Source organism: Thalia democratica, chromosome 6 (assembly GCF_965202585.1).
Source record: "Thalia democratica chromosome 6, ktThaDemo2.hap1.1, whole genome shotgun sequence".
NCBI lineage: Eukaryota > Metazoa > Chordata > Thaliacea > Salpida > Salpidae > Thalia > Thalia democratica.
The window spans coordinates 31,256,916-31,282,232 of record NC_139170.1 but is presented as its reverse complement, the minus strand read 5'-3'; the positions used below and the strand labels follow the sequence as shown (position 1 = coordinate 31,282,232).

Sequence of the window (25,317 nt, the reverse complement as noted above, 5' to 3'; positions counted from 1 at the left end):
TCTAAACCAATACTCCAACGACCAAACAGAAGTGAAACTATCGTTGATGATAAGTCGCAGCTAGACACCTATTTAATCTTGAATCACCGGTTGTTAATCTTTATTTAGAAAGTTTAATATAACAAATAAAAGTTTCCAAAATGTGGTTAATAATGTCTTTGGTAATTTGTTTTAGAATATCGAATCAATATTCAACCTTAGCATACAGTATCGAAATTATCGACAACAGATGACAAATAATAAAGTTTTAAGTTTCGTTTCAATTTAGTGTAGTATTATTAATTTTTATAAATTAAGATGCCTATTAGCCATTTAAAAATAAAGCTGAGAATTTGCAAGATTAATTTTGGTTAAGCTTTAAATTCCTTTCACATACTATAGTTTAATATGAGTTATATATAATATACTTAGTTAAAACTTACAACGCTTTAATTTTTTTCCTAATTTTGAGTTCAAATTAGTTTCTAAACATTTTGTTTGGTATTGAACACGTATATTTTAATTTAAATATGTTTTTTCCAAGTTTTTATTGAGTTGTAAGTTGTTCTGTTTTAATTTCTTAATGTACTCTTTGAACAAATTAGAATTTTTTTATACTACTTGATTTACGTATATTAAAAATATAAACATCTTTATTTATAAAAATATTAGCTTGTAAATTTTATTTTAATTCATCTTTTCATAAGGTATTTGTTTTATGTATACAAAACAAAATTAAAAAGAGTTTTTGTTTGTTTATAAAAGCTTTATTATTCTTATCAACTACAAAAGTATAATTTTCTAGGCAAATTAATATATTAAATATATTCTTACACCTTTTTTCTATTTATGTTTTGTTTAAATTTTTTTTTAAGTAATTAAAGTAGACGCAAATTTTATTTATTAAAATTTAAAGTAGTTTAGCTTGAATCTAAAAATATGTATGTTTTAAAAACTAATATTAAAACAGAAAATTAAAGTTTATTATCAATCTTGTTATTTGATTTCTAACTAACTCGACAGTTTACGCATATAATTAATTGAAAATAAAATTATTTGGCTAGTTTATACATTTTAGAATAAATACTACAATTTATCTAGGCTATATAAATTGCAAGTTTCCTAGAAAAAGCATTTTTACTCTGTTTAAAAATGTCTTGACTGACCAATTTTTTTTTTGAAATATTTGTAGAAAACAATAAAAAGAACTTTTTTAAACCACGAGTCTTATAAATTAAGCAATAATACAAAATTTAAGATTTCTAACTTTTCTTAAGGCCCAGTTGTTAGTTTTAGTACAATTTTTTTCTAAAGGTGTGCTTTTAAATAAATTAGATATTGCGGGCCGCAGTTTTTTGACATCTAACTTAAGCTTTAACAAATAGTTACCGTTAACTGTTTTCAAATAATAACACGAATGATAAGAAACATTTAAATTTACACAAATTCAATTCTTATATTACGTCATATATTAAGTCAAAATTTTGAACCATGTAACTCACCAGAGCAATTTGTTTAAGGATTTTGTTTTAAAATTTTATCATTCAAGTATATAAACTTGTCTTTTAGCATACATTAAACTAAAATTTATTAACAAAAAGTAAAAAAAAAATCAGTTTTTACATATTAATAACTTTTTATTTTGTATACATGAATGTACAAAAAATATTTCTACAGTGTACATTTATGTATAAGAATTGTCCATAGCTACGGACTTTAATCATAATCACCATTGTGGGTATACGCATATTGCACAAAGTTACTTAAGCATGAATTTAAACTTAAAAAAAAAACTTATATCTATAACTTAAAGTACTTTATTTCAGGCAACTTGTATACAACTACCCACATATAAATAGAAACAGTTTTACATTTAATCTAAAGTTTATTCTATCGAAGTACTACTCAACTTGGGAACATATTATAAATTACAAATGTTCAAATAAATTACAGTACTTCATTCAATGAAGTCACTAAAATTCAGCTTCTTCAGTTGCGTACTTCTTTGTCCATTCCCTGCAAACTCTGTCGTGTTCTTCGCGGTTGTTGACGTACTGAGCTGCTATTTCTGGCACAAGACAGTCAACAGGGTTGCAGTCGGTAAAAAACAAATGAATTGACAACAAAAGTTTTTCTGTAGACATAGCAGGGGCCCAATTAGAACCAAGAAGATCTAAGCTTATATACCCGTCGCTATTAATATTGCAGTGGTATATCTTGGTCTTAAAAGTAACCTTTGGTGGCTTAAACGGATAATCCTTAGAAAATTTTAGGTTCAATAAAAACTTTCCACCTTCATAGGGAGATTTCAGAGGTCCTTGAATCGAAGCTTCCCATTCTAACAAGTTGTCTTCTTTTAAGTAAGCGCTTATGTAAGCTGGAGAGCTTATATTTATCTCTTTCAGCTCTTTTAGAAGTCTTCGTTTCGCAACGGTAGTTTCCTGATCATTGTCATCTACAGAAGCAATCTTGAAGTTTTGGCAGTGTACCGACTTATTGTAAGCATCCAAAGACGATACGTTTCGCTGAGCATTGATAATATTGCTCCAAGTTTCAGTACCAAAAACTTCTTCAAAGCACCTTAAATCTAACTCCTTAACATAGTCTTCAATTTCGTTTGTTTGATTGGATGACATAATAACCAAAACCAATATTTAAACAAATGCTGCATTATGTATATACTGATAATTTTCATGATATTCTTTTTTGAAAAAAAAGTTGGTAGAGTTTTTGTACTCAGTATAGTATATAAAATCAAATTAATATTGCTGTATAATTAAAATAAACTACAAAAATAAAGAAAAAAACACAAAGCCTTTGCCTGGACTTTTATATGCCGTGAAACAACCTCGAGTTAAAACAAGGTTTGTTTATACCTTTCGTTATTAAACTTTCGATAGACTAAAACTTTTTACTAATGTTCATTATTACAATTTTCAGTTTCAACCGGAAATCTCACCACCTTATTTATATTTTAATGTTTTTTGAACTTAAACTATACAAGAAAATATTAAATCCAGACACAATCAATATGCACCATTAGCGTCTGCATGGTGTTGATGCTTGTTTAGAAAGGGTCGCCAAATTTTTTTTGTCAAATTTGCTTCAAATATTCAAAAAATTTTCCAGTTTTTCATAGTTACACGCTTTTGGGTCTATTTTGTGTTTGAAAATTAGTTTAAGGTGTGTTAAATAGCATAGAAATTTTTGAAAAGATCTCTTTTTAACATGGATTAAATGTGTTTAAAAAAAAAAATTGATGATGGCAAAGTTTTATTTATCTATACGACAGATTTTTTTTGTCGAACATTAATCTTAATACTTGTAAAAACTGTTAAGAATTCAAAGATTTTTAGTGATTTTTATTCGAAATTACAAATTAAACAAAAATATATTCATGTCTTTCTAGGTAACTTTAGCCTAAATTACCAAATTTCAGTTTTTTTTAGCAACGCTGTTTAATTTATGGTTTATGAAATATTTGCATCCTCAACTACAATAGTAAGAGCCTTTTTAAACAATGAACTGTATTCACAGACTAGTAGATGAACTATCTACGTTATAAATGAAATTGTAATTTGAAACATTTAAATCGATTACTTAAGTTGTTCTTTAGAAAAAATATATTCCTCGTTTGTGCAAATACTTAACTTTAAAAGAAGAGTAATTATTTAAATTTATTGATTTTCAAGCAATAATGATAAACTGATTGACAGTCAAAAACAATGTTTAAGAAAAAAACTGAATTACAAAATTGCATAAACTAACCAAATAGATTCAGAGTTGCCAGATGTATGTGGCAAATTTTCTTTAGGTTTAGAAAAGATTAAGTTGAGTTTTTTCTTAGTTTAAAACAAAAATTTTAAAGTAAAAAACTGTGTTACACTATATAAAAACATTAAAAAGATACTGTTAAGCTACTTTAAATGTGCTTCTTAATAAAAAAAATTTGATAACGATAAAAGTTTTTATCTCTATGATATATTTTTTGTGTCCAATTGAAATATTAATATCAAAAATGTGAAAATTGTTTAAAATTCCAGGTTTTTTAGTAACTTTTGTTCAAAATTCCAGGTTATTTTTTTCGAAGTTCTCAAATTCCAGATCTTCCAGGCTTTTTAGCCTAAATTGTCAAGTTTCAGGTTATTCAGGTTTCCAGGTTTTTTGGCTGTAAGTTTGATAAAAAACTGAATGACCACTTATTTTTGTTGAAATTTAAGCTATAATTTTTATCTAAAAACTAAATTAATTTAACAATTGAATTATCTTTTTAAATGTATATCCTTTTCGTAATTAATTTACGACTTTGTTCCTTTTATAAAATTTAGCAAGCAAAAAGTTCAGCTCATGAAATGTAAAAGTTAGTTAAGTTAATTAACAAACTTTTCATACCTTTACTTTTGAACTTGTTATTTAAAAAAAAAACTATTTAAAAAACCTACAAAAGGTATCAAATTATTGTTTTCGCTCAATTTAGTGTTAATAGTGTATAGCAATTAAATATATAAGTTTTGGCCATTAAACTCGTTCTTAAAATAGTAAAAAAAAAAGGTTTATTACAACTAATTGATAGGCATCTACTTTATTTATATAAAACTGAATGTATTTGTAAATATAACTTATATTTTTTAACTTACACTAACAATTTTGTTCTAAGACAACGTATCTGAGATTAATTAAACAAAAATCAAATATTCACCTGATCTTAATTTATCATGATGAGAAAAACGTTTCCTAATTACTGAATAACTAAATTTAACTGGTTCATATCTTATAAATTATTCTAAACTTAAATTTTCTAATTTAAGAAAACAGTTATAAACAAACTTTTACTGTAAAATGTTTGCTTCTCTTTGATTCAAAAAAACTCTCTAGTCTCTGAGTGACCTTGAAGTCCAGAGTTGGTAAAATGCTAATAGTTTTCATGTCAATTAAGTGCTAAAGCGTATAAAACTTTTGTTTGTTACATGTTAATAATTTCACGCTTGAATAAATATTACACTGCTTTCTCCCTGCCTTAAATTGTGCTAAATCATCCTGAGTTATTTTTTACAAGTCCTTCTATAATAAATTTCTCCTCTGGCGCAAGCTACTTAATCCTTAAGTTTATTTTTTATCTTAATCATTAAAAAGAAGAATCAGGGTTGCAAATTTTGTTGAAAATTTTCTTCAAGGTTTTTTCAATTTTTTCTGGAAGGTTCCTTTTTCCGTTCTATTTTTAGTTTTTAGGTGAGTTTAAGGTTAAAAACTAGTATATCAACCTTGAAAAGATACTTTAATGTTATTTTTAGTGTGTTTTTTTAATGAATAAAATTGATGATGACAAATTTTTTTTATTTGTACTGTAGATTTAAAGATAAAATTTAAATTTTAATAGTTAACATGTAAAATCTGTTTAAATTTCAGCTTTTTAAGCCATTTTAGTGAATTTTGCTAGAAATTTCAGGTGTTTTTTTCTAAATATTTCCTATTTCAGGTCTTTTTAGTTTTTTTAGTCTAAATTGATAAATTACAAATTTTTTGACCCTGAAGGTTGCATGTGTATGTTTTTGCATTAGATAATTACTCATTTTATTAAAAGCTGTTTTCAAATCATTAACGTTTAAAGTTTTAAAACAATTAAAATTAAATACAAAAATTTTTGATTATGTTGTGCAACTATGTCAATTAACTCTATATAGAGTAGAAAACTGTTTGAATTTTTATTTTGTAATTTTAATTGACTAACTTTAATTTTATAACATAAAGTAATCACTTGCATGAACTAACTTAAATCATAATATATATTAATTTCAGAATAATAAAAACTAAGTTGTTATTTCTATGAATAGTGAAGAAGTATTCCCATGGCTAAAACATAATTATATTAATTTTTAAATCAATAAAAATTATATACGTAAACAAAATTTGTTATATAAAACAACAAAATATTGAAACTGGATCAATTAAATCCCATTCTAGATGGTATCTGTCCTGATATTTAAAAAAATAACATCTTTAAACTATTCTAAGATTTTTATTAAAGTAAGAACTTTCCTGAATCATCCGGGTAAAAATAAATTAAACATCCTGAAAAAAAAAGTCATCTTGACATTTCTAGATTTTTAAAATGTCTTGAGTTATTCCGAGTACCCTTATGTGTGGCAACCTTGCTATTAGTTTAAGCATTTTTAATCTTTGTAACCTAAAAATATTTAAGTTATAATTTGAATTTTTTTTAATAATAGAGATAAATTATGTTTAATTTTTAAGATTGCCACTGATTTTGGGAAGTTTTGTGCAGGTTTTTGAAACTACACGTTTTGGGTCTACTTTCAGTTTCAAACTAAAAAAATGTTTTTTATAACAACGTTAAAATGATACTTTAAAGCTACCTTAAATGTACATTTGACAGGGTTGCCACTCGTTTTTTCAAATTTATTCCATGTTTTTAAAAGTACACATTTTTGGGACTATTTTTAGTGTAAAGTTAATTTTAAGGTAAGAAACTGAGTTCAGTAGTATAAAAATATTTAAAAGATACTCTAAAGCCACTTAAAATGTATTAAAAAAAAAATTTGTTGATGAAATTTTTTTTTATCTATACGATAATATTTTTGAGTCAAACCGAAATTTTACTACTGAACATGTTCAAGTTCTTAAAAATTCAAGGTTTGTCAGGTTTTTGTCAAAATTTTCTTGAATTCCATGTTTTTCAGGTTTTTTTTGTCTAAATTGTCAAATTACATTTTTTTCCAGGATTCCAGGTAAAGTGGCAACCCTGTTTTGATAAAATAGAACATTGATACTGACAACACTTTTTATCTTTATGGTAAATTATTCGTATCAAGACTAAATTATAATAATTATTTTTATAAATTAGATAGTGATACTTATCATGTAGTACTTATATAAAATTTCAAATTTATTACTGATTTTAATTCTAAGTTCCAGGTTTTTTTTAATTTCTTAAATTTTAGTTTTTTCCAGGTTTTATATCCTAAATAGTTAAATTCCAGGTTTTGTGGCAACTCGATTCATACGTCTTGAAAAATTTTTTGTAATTTATTTCATCTCACTTTAAAACAAAAAGGGTTGCAACTTGTTTTTTTAGAAATTTATTCCATGTTTTCTCAATTTCTTTCAGGTTTTTTAAGATTCAAGTTTTTGGTTTTATTTTTAGTTTAAGGTTAAAACTGTGTTAAGTAGTATTACAAAATTCAAAATATACTGTAGGCTACTTTTTATGTGGTAAAAAAAGTTGATTATGACAAAAAAAAATTAATATGAGATCTTTTGTAGATTTTTGTTTCAAATCCAAATTAAACTACTTAATATGTATAAACTTTTAAAACTCAAGGTGTTTAGGTATTAATGTTCAAAATTCCAGGATTTTACAGGAAGTTTTTTTTATTTCTCAATTTTTAGGTTTTATTAGGTTTTTTTAGCCTAAATTACAAGTTCCAGGGTTTTTCCAGGATTCCAGGTTATTTGGCAACATTGATTATTTTTATATGAAAAATATTTTGTTCAAAAAAAAATATTGTCTAAATTCTTTTGGAGGTTTTTTACTTAAATTTTTTAATTCCAGGTTTCAAAGTTACTTGGCCATCATGTAAAAAAAAAGAATAATAGCATCTTCAGCATAAAATTTAAATACGGCTGCCTCTCAAGTTTTAAAACTATCTTTAATGTCTAAAAGCTATATTTTGTTACCTAAAACTAGCTAAGTTATACTAGATTTTTCATATCATAAATGAATATACTCTTTTCTACATTCTAATACCTTTTAAAACTTTTTTCTTTTAAACTATTCCTGCCTGATGAGTCCTAAATAGGACGAAACCGGTCGTAGGATTGTTTCAGATGCTGTTGTTGATCTTGAGGTGAAGTTCATTGTTTATTATTCTTTTAAGCAATAACAGAAAATATGTAAATTTTTCTATATTTGATTGTTATTAAAGTTATGTTGTGATAACTTGTCATAGTGAAAAAAGAGATAGCCACAAGGATAAAAAAATAACTTAAGTTTTATAACTAAATATTTCAATAAAATTAAAAACTAATAACAAAGAGTTGTTGCTCGTTCATTAAATTCTCATTTACTATCTAAAAAAACAGTTAGAAGTTTAAAAAAATGTTAAAACTACCCATAGTTTAAAATATAAAAACTTAGTTAGCATTACTTTTTTTTAGTGTTTAACTGGGCATTAGTGTGTTGAGTCACCTAAAGTAAATAAAAATCTTAAAAATTATCCAGAGTTATCCTGAAAGTAGTTCTTAGTATACAGATTTAGTGGCTGCGATTCTTGTTTAAATTAAAAATTATTTTTAAAAAATAATTTATTTGTATAAATATAGAATAAAGTATTTAAAGTGTTAGGTTTAAGAGGCAGCAGTTGTTCAAAAAATTTTTAAACTTTTCAAAAAAACGTTTTATATTACTATACATTATTTTTCATCTAAACTAGAGCTAAAAGACGGTTTTATTTTGTTAAAAGTAAAATTAAAAATTAAAAAATCTGTTAAACAACTGCTGTCTCTTGTTATTCTTATCCTAGACAAGACGCTAAAGGGTGTCTGTGGTGTGCGACTCAATAACCATAAGGTTCTTCGTGCACCAGATCTTAAGACCAAATAATTTGAGCATCGTTTCTACGTCTTTTGTAACCATATATTATTTAAGTTGTATTTGTAGAGATTTTAAATTATTTGATATACTTAAATGAAAAACAAATAGTTGAATTAAAATTTTAAAGACTTACAAGAAATTGAAATACATTAAATTTAAATACATGTTTTAATTTAAAAAAAGAAAATATTTTAAGTTCACAAGTAGAACTAATTTGTAGAGTCTGTAAAAGAATCTAATCTGCAAATAATTTAGTATCAACAATTCACTATTTTCACTTTAATGGATGTATCAGGTTTGTCAAATGTTTTTAGCAAATTTTCACAAGGTTTCTAAAATTTCCTCCAAGCTTCTAAAAGATACATTTTTGGATCTATATTTAGTTTAAAGCTAAGTTTTAAGTAAGAAACTGCGTTAAAGAGAATAAAAAGATACTCTAAAGCTACTTTAAATGTGATTTTAACAATAAAAATCTAAGATAACAAACGTTTTTTATCTGTATGATAGATTTTGAGTCATTTGAAATTTTATTAATAAACAAGTTAGAATTGTTAAAAATTATAGGTTTTTCCAGGTTTTTTTTTTTAATTTTTCAAAATTTAGGTTTTTCAAGGTTTTTTAGTCTCAATTGTTAAAGTTCAGGTGATTCCAGGTTTCAAGGCTTTTTGGCAACCCTGAACAGAGCTAAAACTCAAAATTTATAAAAAGCTTTTCTAGAGTCTATTAATAACAGTTAAATCTTTGAAACTTTATTAAAATCTACACATTTATATTTATGAGTGGTTTTTACAATAATTATAACCGTTTAGATTAGGTGCTATGATAAACTAAAAAAATGTATGTAGTCCTTACTACCATATAAAATTTAGTTGAAGATAAATAATTGTATACATAACAGGTTTGCGACTTTTGTGTCAAAAAAGCATGCCTGAGTTACTAATAACTAACATCAAACTAGCCTGAATTCATGGAGAAGAAGTTAAATAACATCAGCCACAAAATGAAAACAAAAAAAATAATCAAGCTTAAATATTAATTAAAGCCAAAGTATTAATTAAGAGACTAATCAAAACATAGAAACTAATAACTAATAAAGAAAAATATCCATGGGCAAAAATACTCTAGAATGTATGAAAATTTTCAAAACCTTGTTAAGTTTTATATCAGCCTGAGCTTGATACAAAAGTTTGACCATGCCTGAGTATATTGAGTGTAATGTAAGTAATGCAATCTGACGTAGTTAAAAGTTTGTCATGTATTTAATAAGAAAAAATAAATATAAAGGAAAATCAAAGAAGGGGAAAACTTGTGATCATAAACTTGTGAATGTTCATAATTGTAAACTTGTGAAGTTGGAATCAAGGCGAAGAAAATTAAAGACAGTTTTGAATAAGTTTGAAAAGTTTAATTGTTTGTGTTATTTTTTTTAAGAATTTTATATTAAATACAAAAATATTATTAAAATTCACATTTGAAAAATGAAAGCCATTTTTACTTTTTCTACATTTAGAAGTGTATTTTTATATATTTATCCAGGTTTTTTTTAATGTTTTTAGGTTTTAAAAAGACAAAGCTTATATTTTATTTTCAGTAAAAACTTTTATTTAAGGTGAAAACTGTCTGAATTGGTTTATAGATATTCAAAAGATACTGTAATGCTACTTTAAATATGTTTTCAATAAAAAACTTATAAAAAAAATTTATGCATTTCATTTAGAAGATTTTTTTGCATTTAATCTAAATTTCATAAAATCACATATATCATTGTTTAAAAATTCAGGTTTTTATGTGATTTATGTTCAAAGTTCCAAGTTTTACCAGGTCATTAATCAAAACTTCTTAACTTCTATGTTTTTCCAGATTTTTCTGAAATAAATTGTCTAAATCATGGTATTTCAGAGTTCTATATTTTTTTCCAACACTGATTTATTTAGCTGTATAGTGTATACTCACAAACTTACAAGTGTCATATCAACAAAAAGGTTAGTATGGTTGTAAATTTTTATCTTTTTTACATTAAAAAAATTCAACTATCGTTTTAATACCATTTTTTTAGTATATCTAATCACAAATATGTATGCATCTTATTTCAAAAAGCATTGAAAATTGTTAAATGCATAAATATGTTTAAGTTTCTTGTACTTCATTAAGAAAATTCAAAATTAAATAAATAGTTAAAAGATTAGATAATTAATCTTATTATTCATGGTAAGAAAACAATAGTATGCTACAGTAATCAGATATTGACAGATAACTTACAATAAAATTAAATTACAATTAAAAAAAAACCTAAAAGTTTTGTAGATGTCCCTCCTAAAAAATAAAAGAACAATATTGTAACTGATTAAGAAAGCCTCTAAATTAAATCTGATTTATTAGGGACAAAAACTTGAAATATAGATGTTATAAAAATATTTTATTGATTTTTAGTTTAGTTTGTCACATTTGCCAAATTGTACATATTTTGCTACGATTTACATTTTTTTTCTATATCTGACATTTTTCTCCACAATTTTCCATGTTTACAGTATAACAGTTTTTATAATATTTATAGTTACAATTAATAATATATACAACATCTCTACATTTGAAGTTTTGTCCTTGACAAGTATTCTAAATATATTAGTCATTTAAAGAGCTTTTTTAATCAGCTAAAATAGGACCCAAAATTAGGTAACCATTTTGTACATTGATAGTATTTTATTTTATATCAATTTCATTAATATTGTGCCTGAATCAGTTGAGTGTGTGTTAAATTTATTTTATAATAACTAAATGAGTTTTAAACATTACTTAAATAATTCAATAGATTTTGTAAAAGATAATGAATGAAAGTTTAAGTTTTTCATACTCCTATCATAAAAATAATTTTAGCATAACATTTTTTACCCAAAAAACTGAAAAGTATTTGTGAAACTTAATAAAAACTTAACAAAAGTATCATTAGAAAGACAATGTTAATGTTAGGACTACATACTGATCATGCACATTGGATTTTACAAATTGAAATTAAGTTTTATTCAAATTACTTACAATATTTTACAAAGTTTAATCAAAGTTTGAACAGTAAGATAATTTGCCATTAATTAATAAACTTTTGCTAAAAAAAAAGATCAATTTCTTAACTTTATATGAAAAAATGTAAAAATCTAGACCAAAATAAAGTAAAACTCAATCTAAATAAACATTGACTATCTAATAGAAAATAATGTAACAGAAGAAAAATTTAATCTCATTTTGTTTTTATCCAACATGAATATGAAAAAATTAATAATTAAAGAAAACTTGAAGTTAATAAAAATGTTTAACATACTTAAGAACTTAATTTTTAACATATATATTTTAAGCATCTTAGCTTTAAAAAAGCTATAGAACTAAAAATGCAATTATTTAACTGATGTAACTTGGATAATTTACACTTTTGACATTTTGATATTAGACTTTCAGCTCAATTTTTAGGCAGCGTTGACAAAAAAGAAAAATTACTCTTTTTATACTTTTTTCAAAGTGTATTTTCGAGGGACTTATTTTGGTTTCCTGTTTTCTTTGCACCCCTCATAAAAAATCAGTTAAAATTGGTATTAATTTAAAGTATTTTACTAAAAGTTCGAATCAATATTATTTACAAGATATCGTTTACAAGTATAGTTGATTTTTATATTAAGTAAAGTTTAGTGTATGTTTTTTAAATAAATAAGTTATAAAGACGTGGTTTTACAAGTTTTTTCTCGAATAAATGTATAAACTATGCAAAAATTTCAAAACCACGAAAATTGCACTATTTACAAATGAAACTTTTTACTACAAATTAACTAATCAAAAGTTTTTAAAAAGTATCTATGAAAATCTATACAACTCGAAGGGTTTCATTTTCAACTTTGAAAACATTTGACGAAATCACATACTGTTTTTACTTTTAGAACATTAAATAAACCGTAGTTTTAATATGTGTTTTTATTTTTCATCAAGTTATAAAATAATGATTTACGTCTGTTCTTAGTTTAAAATACAAAATATATTTTTGATTTAAATTGAGTTTTAGCTAAATTATTTTAACTTGAACTGTTTAGTTAAGTAATTTTACGTATCATTGAATATGTTTCTCTATTAATTAGACAATATAGTTACTTTTTTTGGTTAGTACTTTGTTTTAAGTTTTTAATGTATAAAAAGTTTTGTTATTCCTGTTAGCCTCACAATGTACTGGCAAAATTTTTACATTGTCAATAAAAACAGTAATTAGGTTTATGTTTAAGACTTTGTTGACTAAAAAAGAACTGGATTACATATTAAGATTTTGTATTGAAATTGTTCAAAATACAAAAATTTTTATGCACTTTAGAAATTTTAGACATTTATCTAATAGAAAGCTATACTATATTTTAATGCTTCAATATAAATAATCTGTTGTTGAACAAAAAATTGTGCAACCTCTTTAAAAAAAGCCCCTAGACACAGATGTTTTAATACCCCTGGTACCTTTATGTCTAAAAAACTGTGGTACAGGTGTCAGAAAAAAACTAAGTTAAAAAAAAAGAAATTTGTTGAAACAGCTAGTCATGAATACTTGTTAGATAATAAAAAATGTTTGTGAAAATTTAACTACATGACCATCTAATTGTTTAAAACATTACAATTTAATTTCATCTTAATAAGAAACATAAGATTTTTGGTATATAAATATAAAGAAGTCTTCAGTATAATAACTTTTCTAAATAAAGCATAAAGAACATAAAATTGATTTAATGTAATTACTAAGTAATAAAAAACTTTTTCAGTTACACTTTTAATAAAAAAACTAGTATTAACATCTAACAAAAAGTCTAACTATGTTTCAAATAGTGTTTAAAGCAATTTTAAATTAGTGAATTCAAATCATGGTTGCTAAATACAAAATTTCTGATTTCTTAAAAATTTGAAAGTATTTTAATTTTAAAATTTTACGGCTGAGTAACTTTAGGCAATAAGTTCATTGCCACAATAGTAATTATGATCTTAAGCAGGGGTTAGCAGACTGCGACCCCAAAAACCGCATAGCAAAAATTTGCGGCTTGCAATGCATTCTTTATTTAAAAACATACTAAATTGATAAAACTATCAATCAGGCTCTTGATCCAATAGTTAAAAAGTACTAGTGCGTTTTGTTGCAATAACTATTAAATTTCGCTTTTTTTGATACCTAATGTTAAAACTAATTTAAATACTTGCCGCCTGATAGGAGATTTCTGTTTAGAGTAAGCTTAGCAAGTATTAAAAAGTTAGCTTGTTAATTACCAAAAATTGTAAATCGCTTTTCAAAGAATAGGTGCAAAAAGTGTGACAATAAGAAACATAATTTTTTTTTTAAAATCTTACCAAGCAATTTATTTTATATAAAGTATAACAAGATGCTTCTTTTTATAGTTGTAAATAAGCATTACTTCTAATTCAATTTTTATTATATTTTTTCTAAAAGGCCTTCAAATTTACTTTATACATTTAACATTAGAGCTGCTAAAAATTTTTTTTAACAATTTCAATTACTTTTATGTAACTAAACTTCATTTATAAAATTTAAAAGTTACTTTAAATGTAAATAAAATCTTAGACCTTTTTTTACTAATCTTATAACACGAAGTTTGATGATTGTTTAGAATTTAGATAATGAAACGATATGGTTAAAACTTAAAAATATTTTTGTCTAGGTTTTTAATAGAATTTTGTATATTGAGCTAAACATAAGCTTACTAAATAAAACTTTATTTACAAAAATAAATCATGAATGTTGTTTAAGTAAAAAGTCTTATTTTCATACGTTATATCAAATTGTTTAACTTTTTTTTGTTCTTAAGGAAATAGCTTTATGTTTAAAACACAAAGGTAATTAAAATATTTTTGAAAAAATGATTTTGTTAAACATTATCGCACACAATTTTGAACACTAAAATTTATTTTGTTCAAGAAACGTTAGTTTTTTTTTTTGGGAAAAGTTAACATTTGGTTGTAAATAAATTACTACATCTTTAACCTAAGGTGTTATTAACCCTAGGCTTATTGTTTTGTACTATTGTATTTTTGCTGCTAAAGTTTAGGAAACGATGTTGGGACTTGGGAGTACTCACATTGTTTACCGAAAACATTTTGAATTATAAACTCCACAACAGTAAGTATGTGCTTTTTCTTGTTCTTTAAATTAACTTTTTGTATGTTTAAATTTCAAATGTGAATAGTGTATGTAATTTATTACAAGGGTGTTTTTAAATTCTAGAAACTATTGTTGTTAGCTTTCTAAAAGAAATAATTTTATTTACGACTTTATTTTTAAATTTAACTGAATTTTAAATTTATTAAATCAAAAATGTTATAGGTAATACTTAAAGCAAGGTTTCTAAACTTTTTTTTTCAAAATTCTCCCTTTGAAGAAATTAAAAAAAACTATTGCCTAATCCAACAAGATTGCTCAAAAAACTACATGTAAGACACCTAAGACCTTTTTTTGCTCTTCATTTGCAACTCAAGAATATCTAAAGCAGGGGTCGGCAGGCAGTTGGTGCTCGCGGGCCAAATTTCAAGTTTCAAAAAACTTCGCGGGCCGCAGTTTTAGTTTTAGTTAAATTTAAATAATCTTCTGGTTTTAGTTTTAGTCACACTTTTAGTTAACTTTTATTAAGTTTATTATTTGGATTTGCTTTTATTTTTACATAGACTATTTATTAAAAAAAAAAAAAGAATTTACATTTACATTGACTAGTATATTTAATTCTTAATAAACTATGTACTATTTTTTTCAGTTAATAGTTTAACTTAATATTTACTTAACTTTTTATAAAAACCAAGCTTAAATTACTTTATGAGTGACTTTTATACATTCTTTTATGTTATCAACTAATTTTTCATATAAAAAACTTTTTCATATAATTATTGAAAATAAATTTTAAGTTTTTAAAAATTTGCACTCTTTTAAAAATTCAGTAATTAGTTTACATAAAAATAAAACCTATTTGTATTGAAGAAACCTAAAATTTTTTTTACATAATTATTGCTCGAATTCTTTATTACTAAATAACTAGTCTTTTACATAGTTGTCACTTTAACAACTAAAAATGTTTTAGTAATATAAAATCAGTCTTAGTTTACTAAAAGTTAAAAAAGCTTAAAAATTGCTGTTAATCAAGCTTAAATAACTAACTAAAATATTATCATTATTAAAAAGTACAAAATATGTACGTAGCCTAGAATAAATTACAATAAATAAATTACACTACAATCATAAAACTATTATGAGTATTGATAGATTTACTTAAAGTACTTGAAAATAAATTTCACACAGACCTGAGTTTTCAACAATGTCTTAAACAGGTTTAATTTAGTCTGAGTACACAAATTTCTAAAATAGGCTTTTTTTTTGCAATCCTGTTTATAACAAAGTTTACAAAAAAAAACGAAGTTTATTAACAGATTAAATATAAACAAAAAAATAAACGTTACAAGTCAGCTTGAATGTATATTTAACTTTTTTAAATATTTTTAACGAAAAAATGAAAGATTATTAACCATTTAATAAAAATAAGTTTTTTTTTCAGTATATAACAAATCTTTATCGCAATAAAAATTTTGCATTTATAAATAGTAAATGTGAAATGTTAGACGAGCTATAAAAATATAAAAACGTTGGTTAGGAGTTATTGCAAGAAACGAAAAAATGTTTACGTTAGTTTTAACAAAGCGCATGATTATCTTCAGTAACCACAGACTGATCAAAATTTTTTTCAAGGCATTTATAAAGTAGCAAAAGTAATTAATAAAAAGAAGATACCGTTTGAACTGAAAACATTTTAAAACATTTGTCTTAGCAACTTAACTTGGTACTACAATAAAAAAACAAGTTATCTATGAAATGTGGTGCCATATAATGACACTTGAAACAAAGTCAAAACTTTTGGAGTTTCAGATAAACGAACCTTTGAAACATAAAACTAATAACAGATTTTGACTTTCTAGATGCAAATAAAACCCACAGACAATTTTTTTTCTACAATTTTTTGACCTTCAATAGTTATAAATTAAATTTAGATTCTAAAACACTTACACAAAAAAAGTTAAGTTAAAGTCTAACGCACATTTACAATCAAAGTTTTCTGCGTGCATTAGCTTGATTGAAGTTGTTTTTTTTTTGTAAATTAAGTTGTATCCTAAGTTATCAAATAACGCAAAAAATGGCAAAAGAATTAATAATGAAATTAATGAAGGGAAGGATCATTTGAACCACATACGAAAAAATTATACTGTTCATTTCTGCATCTGTAGCTTTAAAAGAAAAAAACATTTAAAACTCTTTTTTTTTTTAATCTCAATTTCAAGATTTTTGTAAGCAAATTGTCAAATTTAAGTTATTACGTCAACACTGATTGTTCACACTTATAAATTAATATAAATAATATTTCAAAGTATAGCAGCTGCAAGACTTAAAATATATTATAATCATAACCACAACTGTGAGTATAACAAAACATAAATCATAAGTTTGTTTGCCACTCTTCAAAGCAAAAAAGTTTTGAATGAGTGCCAGAAACTAGCCTGATAACTTAGATTTAAATTTTAGAACAAAAAAAGCAATTCAAGGTAAATACTAAAAAAATGTCTAAATTAGCCTGAAATTTGAAAAATATTCAATGACTGACTTAGTCCAATATTGTGGCAAAGTTAAGTTGCTTAATTGCTTGAACTTGAACTATTTAATTTAACAACTTTTAAATTTATTAAATTTACTATCGCTAAATATAATATATTTTAAATACGTAGTTACAAAAAATAGCATATATGTATATTAGGGTGGAAAGCAAAGAAATAAATTCGATCTACCAAAAACTTTTGTTTGAAAAATGAAACTGTATACCTACCAACTTACATAACAAATAAATTTTTATTTCTGCATATATACTGTTTTAAAAGTGTTTGTAAACACTAAGATTTTCAAGTAGAAAAAGAAATTATATATATGATTAAACTTCACTTAATCTAACTTAAGTATTTAAAAAAATAGTTTAAAAAATGGTTCTAAACATCTGTGTACATTGGTGTTTATAGCAATTAATTTAAATTGCACACAATCCTTCTAAAATTTAATATGTTTTAAATGGAAAATAAAATAAACCTATTTATTATTATGCTATTTCAAATGTTTTTGTGCACACTTAGATATAAATTACTGTGATAAAACATTTATAAAAGAATTTTGGTACTAATTACATGTTAAACAAAATACCTGAACTATACAGAAAGAAATTTTAATTAAGTACTGTGCATTACATGGAAAGCATTTGCGTTTAGTTTGTTATATAAATAACTAAATAAATGTTATATAAACAACCTACTGCATCCAAGCACTTCTTTTTTCAGCAAAAATTTACAGATGCAATAAGAAAGTTATTGTGAAACTGATAGAAAATCACTTGTCAAATGCTAATCTGTCTTTTTAACAATTTCAAGTCAAAGCAATTTAGTTTTTTAGTTGTTAAAAATGTTATTCAGGGACTTAAAACGATATTAATCAATCTAAACCAAATTCCCGAAAAAAAATTCACCAAAATTTATTTTTGCTCAGCGGGCCACATTTAGTAGCTCGCGGGCCGCAGAAATTTCTCTCGCGGGCCACATTCCATTCAAAAAAACAATGTGCTCGCGGGCCGCAGATTTACCCTTCGCGGGCCGCAGTTTGCCGACCCCTGATCTAGAGAAAGAACCAAAATTACTATTAAAAGACTTATTACCTTTATTTTTTTTGCTCTTCATCTGCATTTCTTTTTCGCCCACTTTGGCGCCTAAATCGCCCTCCGCCTACTTCGCCCCTTTACTAATTTTCGCCCCTCACTTACTAAAAATGCCCAAGGGAATCGTTATCGCCCACTTTACCCTAACTTAAAGCTTTCCTAAAAAAGTTGTTGTTAGTTTTTCCGTTACAATGAAATCCCTTTACATTTTTTACGCCGTTAAAATACTTTCAAGAGGATAAAGTTTTAGATACAAAAATATTATTATTTGTTTAGTCAATAGAAATTTTGATGTATGAGCTCAAGCTGCTTAAATTTGTTTTACTTAGTCTTAAATGTGTCATCTATTATTTAAATTTACCTAGACAGTTTTTATGCCAAAGCTGCGGCTATTTGCTATTTTATGAGTAATAACAAATAATGCAGATTTAAATTCTCGTAAAAAACGAATGGTTGTTAAAAGTCTGCGACTAACTTTTTATTATGAACTGAAATTTTGGGTCAAGTGAAGTTCGGTTTTAATGCGGAGCCAGTTTAAATAAATATAGACTCTTAGATATAGACTTTTAGATATAGAACTACTAATCATTTTATCAACAATAATTATTCTACACAATACATAATGGCTTTTGAAGTTCGAAAAACGATTTTTTAGACCTTTAAATTAAAAAATATAGTTATAAAAACTTGGTTAGCGGTATTGAGCACTATATTAAGGAACTGATTTTAAGTGTAAAACTTATATTTAACATAACAAATTTATATCTGTTTATAATTATTATGTTTCTCATAATTATTAATATTTTTTGGTAGTTTGAAATTTAATTTACACTAAACAAAAAAGTTTAAAAGATTTTTTAGAAACATATCATTCCATATTTCAAATAGCGTCTTTTTTGTTAATTCTTTTAAATATATCACTACTTTCACTATTTAATTGTTATCTACTTGATAATATAAAAACAGTAATAACTTTGTTATTCAAAGTTTATTCAATCAATATACTACTTGGCCTACAAAAATATTATAAATTACAAAACTTCAAAGAAGTCAAAGTAGTTCGTTGATCGAAGTCACTACATATCATCTTTTTAAGTTGCGTACTTCTTTGTCCATTCCCTGCAAATTCTGTCGTGTTCTTCGCGATTGTTGACGTACTGAGCTGCTATTTCTGGCACAAGACAGTCATCAGGGTCGCAGTCGGTAAACATAGACTGAATTGACAACAGAATCTTTTCTATAGTCAAACACGGCGACCATTTTCTACCAAGAATGTCTAAACTTACACGCCCTTCACCGTTGATGTTACAATGGTATATTTTTGTTCTGAAAATAACCTTTGGTGGCTTAAATGGGTAGTCCTTGGGTAAATTCAGACGCAATAAAAACTTTCCACCTTCATAAGGAGTTCCTTGAGGTCCTTGAATTACAGCTTTCCATTTAAAGAAATCATTTTCCTTACATCGAGCACTAATGTTAGTAAGAGGGTGTAAAGAAAGATCTTTCAATTCTTTTTTAATTTTTTTAGATGTCAAATCATCTACTTTTTCAGCAGGTTTTACATTTTTGGTTTGCAGTACTTTTTCGACAGGTCTTCTATCTTTGGTTTGTAGTAACTTTTCATATTCCTCTAAAGTAACGAATTCTGACGACAATGACTTTTTCGGTGCATCAGGTACCAGAACATGTTTTATCAGGTGTATTATTGCAACAATAGTTACAATCGGTAATGCACGTCCAAACAGGAAACATAAAAGCTCTAGTACATTTGTTAACATTTTGAATTATTATTTAAAGCTCCTGTGTATTATTTATTTAAACTTTTTTTAAATTCGTATGTTGTGTTAAGTATAAATTATTTATTATTAACTAATACTAATACTTCATTAATAAAAATGATATTAAAATTCACAAACTCAATCAACAAAAACTAGTTAGTAAACTAAAAGTTTTTAAATTAATTACATTGTTCAAACTGTTCAGTTTTACATTGTATGAAACCAAAATCAATTAATAATATACTTTATTTTCCCTAAAAACATCTCTATATAAAACTATAATAACTTTATAGTGTTTTAAACAATATTGCCATAGTAAAACTTTGTAAAAAGCACTGTGTTAAGTGTTAAAAAATCCCCGACAGTTGGATTTAAAAGAAAAAAAATGAAGATTTGAATCCGACAGCTTTGGATTTTTAACACTAAACACAGTGCTTTTTACTAAGTTTTGTCAAAATATTTTAAATTACAATTTTTTTTATAAGCTAAACATTAACTAAATATTTTTGTTTCATGATTCCCATTGCTTGTATTTAAAAAAAAAACATTAAAAATTAATATATGTTCAAAATCATTTAAAGCTTTCTATCGAAGTTTACTCATCAAAGGGTTAAATTTTTGAAACTTTTCATTTTTTTTCTTATTCAGTTGACATTATAAGACACAACGTTACTTAGATAAGATAAAAAACCATGAAATAAACTCAATTTAAAACTTTTTAAAAACACTTTGGTTGTAATTGTTACATCATTTTGTTTAAGAACAGATCATATAGCAATTTTAGACAACTCTAAAAAAGCTACTACTTTATTTAAAATACTAACTTAATTTGAGCTTAATGAAATATTTTTTTATTTTTTTTATACGGCAAGGTCAGGAAATAATTATAAGACTTGCGCATAATGATCAAACATTTGAAGTAAAACTTAAAGGTTTAATATCAAATTCAGTTATCTGTATAATTCCTTTGTTACATTCTTAAATTTTTAAAATTTAACTTATTTATCTTTTATACAGTAAGTAAAAGTATACTAACTAAATCTTTATCTTTACAATGAGATTTAAATATATAAAAAAAACTTATATTTACGGCTTATACATGTAAAAAAACAACTGTATACATACTGACACACAATTTAAATCAAACTTAAAATAATAAACATTATTGACTAAAGATTTTTATTGTTTATAACAAAATAAAATACAACAAGATGTTTTACGTATACAGATTTTATTTTTTTACAAGGGTATTAATATTAATTAAATAAAAACTTCCATATGTCTAAGATAATGAAATAAGTTTTTAAGAATTTTTTAGTAGTAATAGATAATTATTAGTAGTGTACCTAGCTAGACCTGGTTTTCTAAAATAATCAATATGACCACTTGGGGCAATTTTAGCTATCAGGACAGGTGAACTAATTGTTTAAAGAAAGCCACGAAATGATTAAAATTAAGAAAAAACATAATAAACTCCTAAAATTAGCTCGCGGCTATGGATACATTTCAAGCTTGTTTGCATTTAAGGAAAAAAGAAAGTTATACAAGTCTCTGAGTCACCTAGTTATACAATTATTTTAAATAGTTTAAATAAGCGAGTTAAAATACACATTAGAAAAAAAATCTATCATTGCAGGATGTTAAAAGGTATTTGTTGTGTGCGACTCAATAACTGAAAGGTTTTTTGTGCACCAGGTTATAGAACCAAACTTTTTGAGCGCTTTTTTGTAGTTCAATAAACTATATATATCAAATATAATTTAGAGAAAACTTTTTTATCAGGGTTGCCACTCGTTTTTTCAAATTTTTTTCCAGGTTCTATTATTAAAAATACACATATTTGGGACTTATCTTAGTTTAAAATTAAGTTTAAGGTAAAAAACTGTGCTATATAGTATAAAAACATTGAAAAGATACTGAAAAGCTACTTTAAGTATGTTTTTTAGTAAAAAACAATTTTGATGATGACAAAAGATTTTTATTTATATGATAGAATTTTTTAGTCAAATCGAAATTTTACAACTGAACATGTGAACATTGATAAAGTTTAAGGTTTTCTTATTGATTTTTGTTCAAAATTACAGGTTTTTTAAAATACTTCCCAAAATCGAAAATTTTCCAGAATTTTTTGCCTTAATTGTCAAATTCCAAGTTTTTTGGATTCCAGGTAAAATAGCAACCCTGTTTAATTTAACAATTTTAAATGGTTAAATGGCAAATATAACTAAAGGTGTCAATGAACTTTGTACTTGTAAATTTATCATACTTTAATACATAATAGGAAGAGTATTTCGAAATTAAAATTAGTATCAAAATAAAAAAATATGTTAATCAAAAACAGCTAGTAAAATACTACTACTAGTCAACACAGGCTTTTTAGAATGGAGTATCACAATGGGGTTTACTTGTTAAATAATTACTTTTAGTATTCATAAAAATAACTACTAAAACTATTAATCTTGCTGGCAATTTTTTAACTTTTTAACAATAATGATACCATACTACTTTGGTTCTAATTTATGAGTTTCAGATTTTTTAAAAGTTTCTGAAACTCAAAGTTTTTCAGGATTTTATGTTAAGTGGTCTCTCCATACATATAACTTAAAATAAAGTTTTAGAACAATCTTCAGTACAAAGTTTTAAAACTTAAGTATTTTTTGATGCAAAACTACTTTTTATATGATTAGATATATTTAAACTTTTTTCAAACTAAGTGCAGATACAAGGGTTGCCACTCTTTGAGTCAAAAAATCTTCCCTGAGTTTCCCTGAGTTTTTTTCAACCCCTTGAAATTTTATTATTTATTAAAATATTCCAATGTTAATTCTAAGAATATTGAAGAACTAGTCGCAAGACTAAATAATTTCTAAATAAGCATTTAAATAAATAAATTTATTTTTTATGAACAAAATATTGAAATTAGATTAACTAAATCTCTTTCTAGACATAGCAAACATTTTCAAAGATTTTCAAAAATTCCTAAAATTTTTAGAAAAAACCATAATTGCCCTGAGCTCTCCTGAGTTAAAAAAAAGAATAAATACTCTCTGAGTTTCCCTGATATTTTTTATAACTTGAAAGTTCATTGAGTTTCCCTGAATTCCCTGCGTTACCTGAGTGTGTGACTGTGAAAGTGAGATACACTTTCATAAAAAATTAGATCCTAAGCTTTAAAAGCAGTAGCATATATTTATATACATCACAACTACAAAATAACTTGAAGAAAAAAAAAAAAACAATAACTGGTTATATTTTCAAAAATAGTTTGAAAGTGCTTATGTATAATTGTTTGAGCAAAGAATTTAATAAAAATACTAAAACTTATAATAAATTCTGATTGTTCTGAGTTATTTAGAAAGATTTATTTTAATTTTATAAACTTTTTATACTAAAATGATAAATTCAACTTAAGGGTATAGGGGTAAGTAAATAAATAATAAATTTTTTCACTACTTGACCTTATTTAGTAGGATTTAAACTAAGCTACAAGTTAATTTTAAGATATTATTTTTTTAAACAAGTTTTTGAGATATAGCATAATAAAAATAAAGTGTACAATAGGGTCCTTATTGGATGTACAAATTTGAGTTTATTTTTGTTGCCTTTTCAGGGTTGCAAAATGTTTTTGGAAAATCTTCTCTTGGTTTTCAAAACTTCTATGAGGTTTTTGAAAATACAGGTTTAGTATCTATTTTTAGTTTAAAGTTAAAATAATGACACTGTATAGATATCTTGAAGCTTCTTGAAATGTGTTTAAAAAAAAAATCTTGATGTTGACAAAATATCTTTTTCTATGCAATGTGTTTTGTATCAAATCAAAATTTTACTACTCACATATAATAATTGAAAAAAATTCGAGGTTTTTGAGAGATTTTTGCTAAATATTTCAGGTATTAAAATATTTTTGTTCAAAATTCCTTTTTTTTTATCAAAATTTCTCATTTTCAAGGGTTTTTTAGCCTAAAATGTCAAATTCCAGGATTTCAGGTTTTTTGGTAACCCTGCTTTGTTTAAGACAAAAATACTATGCTGTTAAATTGTTTCATTTTTATTATAAAAAAATTGATCTCTTAAATTGCTATATTTAAAGATAATATTTTAGAAATCAAGTATTTACAACTTATAAAAAACAATTTTATTTATGAATTAAGGAAATATAATACAATGTAATTTTAATAAATTATAAATTAAACTACAATTATATAGTTTATTAAGTTTTCATAATTATAACCTGTGGATGTTAGTAAACTTATAAAATATTCTTTCTTGCTAAAAGATATTTAAAAAAAATTGTTGACCTTAAAAAATAAAGGATATATTCACCTAACTAATACGGATATTAAATAATACTTTAGCTACTGTATACTTAACTAGGCATGTCATTATTGAACATATTGCATTTAAAAATCATTCAAACAAGAATTACAATATAAAAACTTTGCTTAAGAGTGTTTTAAATACATTGGGTTAAACACAATTAAATTTGAGAGAATATACTCTAAAAGTTGTTGAAAATAATATAATATTTAACTACTTAAAATTTATAAAAATAATGTTTATTAGAAAAAAAATATTTTAATAAGAAAATTAGGTTTAAATAAGAACCTTAAATTAAACAACAAAATATACGAATGTCTATTTGCACAGCAGGTTAGAAGCAGCAAGCTTGTTTAGAAATGAATGTCTGATCTAACTGATGACAGTTTATATATGGCTGAAATATGGAAATGCAAACTTGTGACTGCTCTTTTTTTATCCCTATCTAAACTCTATAAAACTTGTATTGGTAATACACTTGAATTTGAGAGCTTTCTCTTAAACGCTTGGTTGAACAAGAAATCTAACTCAAAACTTTCTATTAAATTTAAAAATTTATCAAATGTAATTTGATAGAGTAGCAGTAGTTAAGAGCTAGCAACAAAGTTAAAAAACTAGTATACATTTTAAAATTATTAAAAATCAAGTTTAAGATCAAAACTGGTTTGTTAAAGTAGAAAAATGTTGAACCTTGATCAACTGAATTTTATTCAGATCTGTCCTTTGAGTTAAAAAGCTAATTTATCCAAATCAGCCTAAGTTGAAAAACAAAATTATCTATTATTTCTTGAGTTTTTTAGTGACCCTGAGTCATCTTGAGATTTTATCAAACTTTTAAATATTGCGAGATATCCTGAGTATACTGAGTGTGTGACAACCTTGG

General features: G+C 24.7%; 2 pseudogenes; both read right to left on the bottom strand.

Moving 5' to 3' along the window:
* Positions 1–1,952: 1,952 nt before the first annotated feature.
* LOC145838955 (uncharacterized) lies at positions 1,953–2,615 on the bottom strand (annotated as a pseudogene).
* A 16,815-nt stretch (positions 2,616–19,430) lies between these two features.
* LOC145838954 (uncharacterized) lies at positions 19,431–20,117 on the bottom strand (annotated as a pseudogene).
* Positions 20,118–25,317: the final 5,200 nt, after the last annotated feature.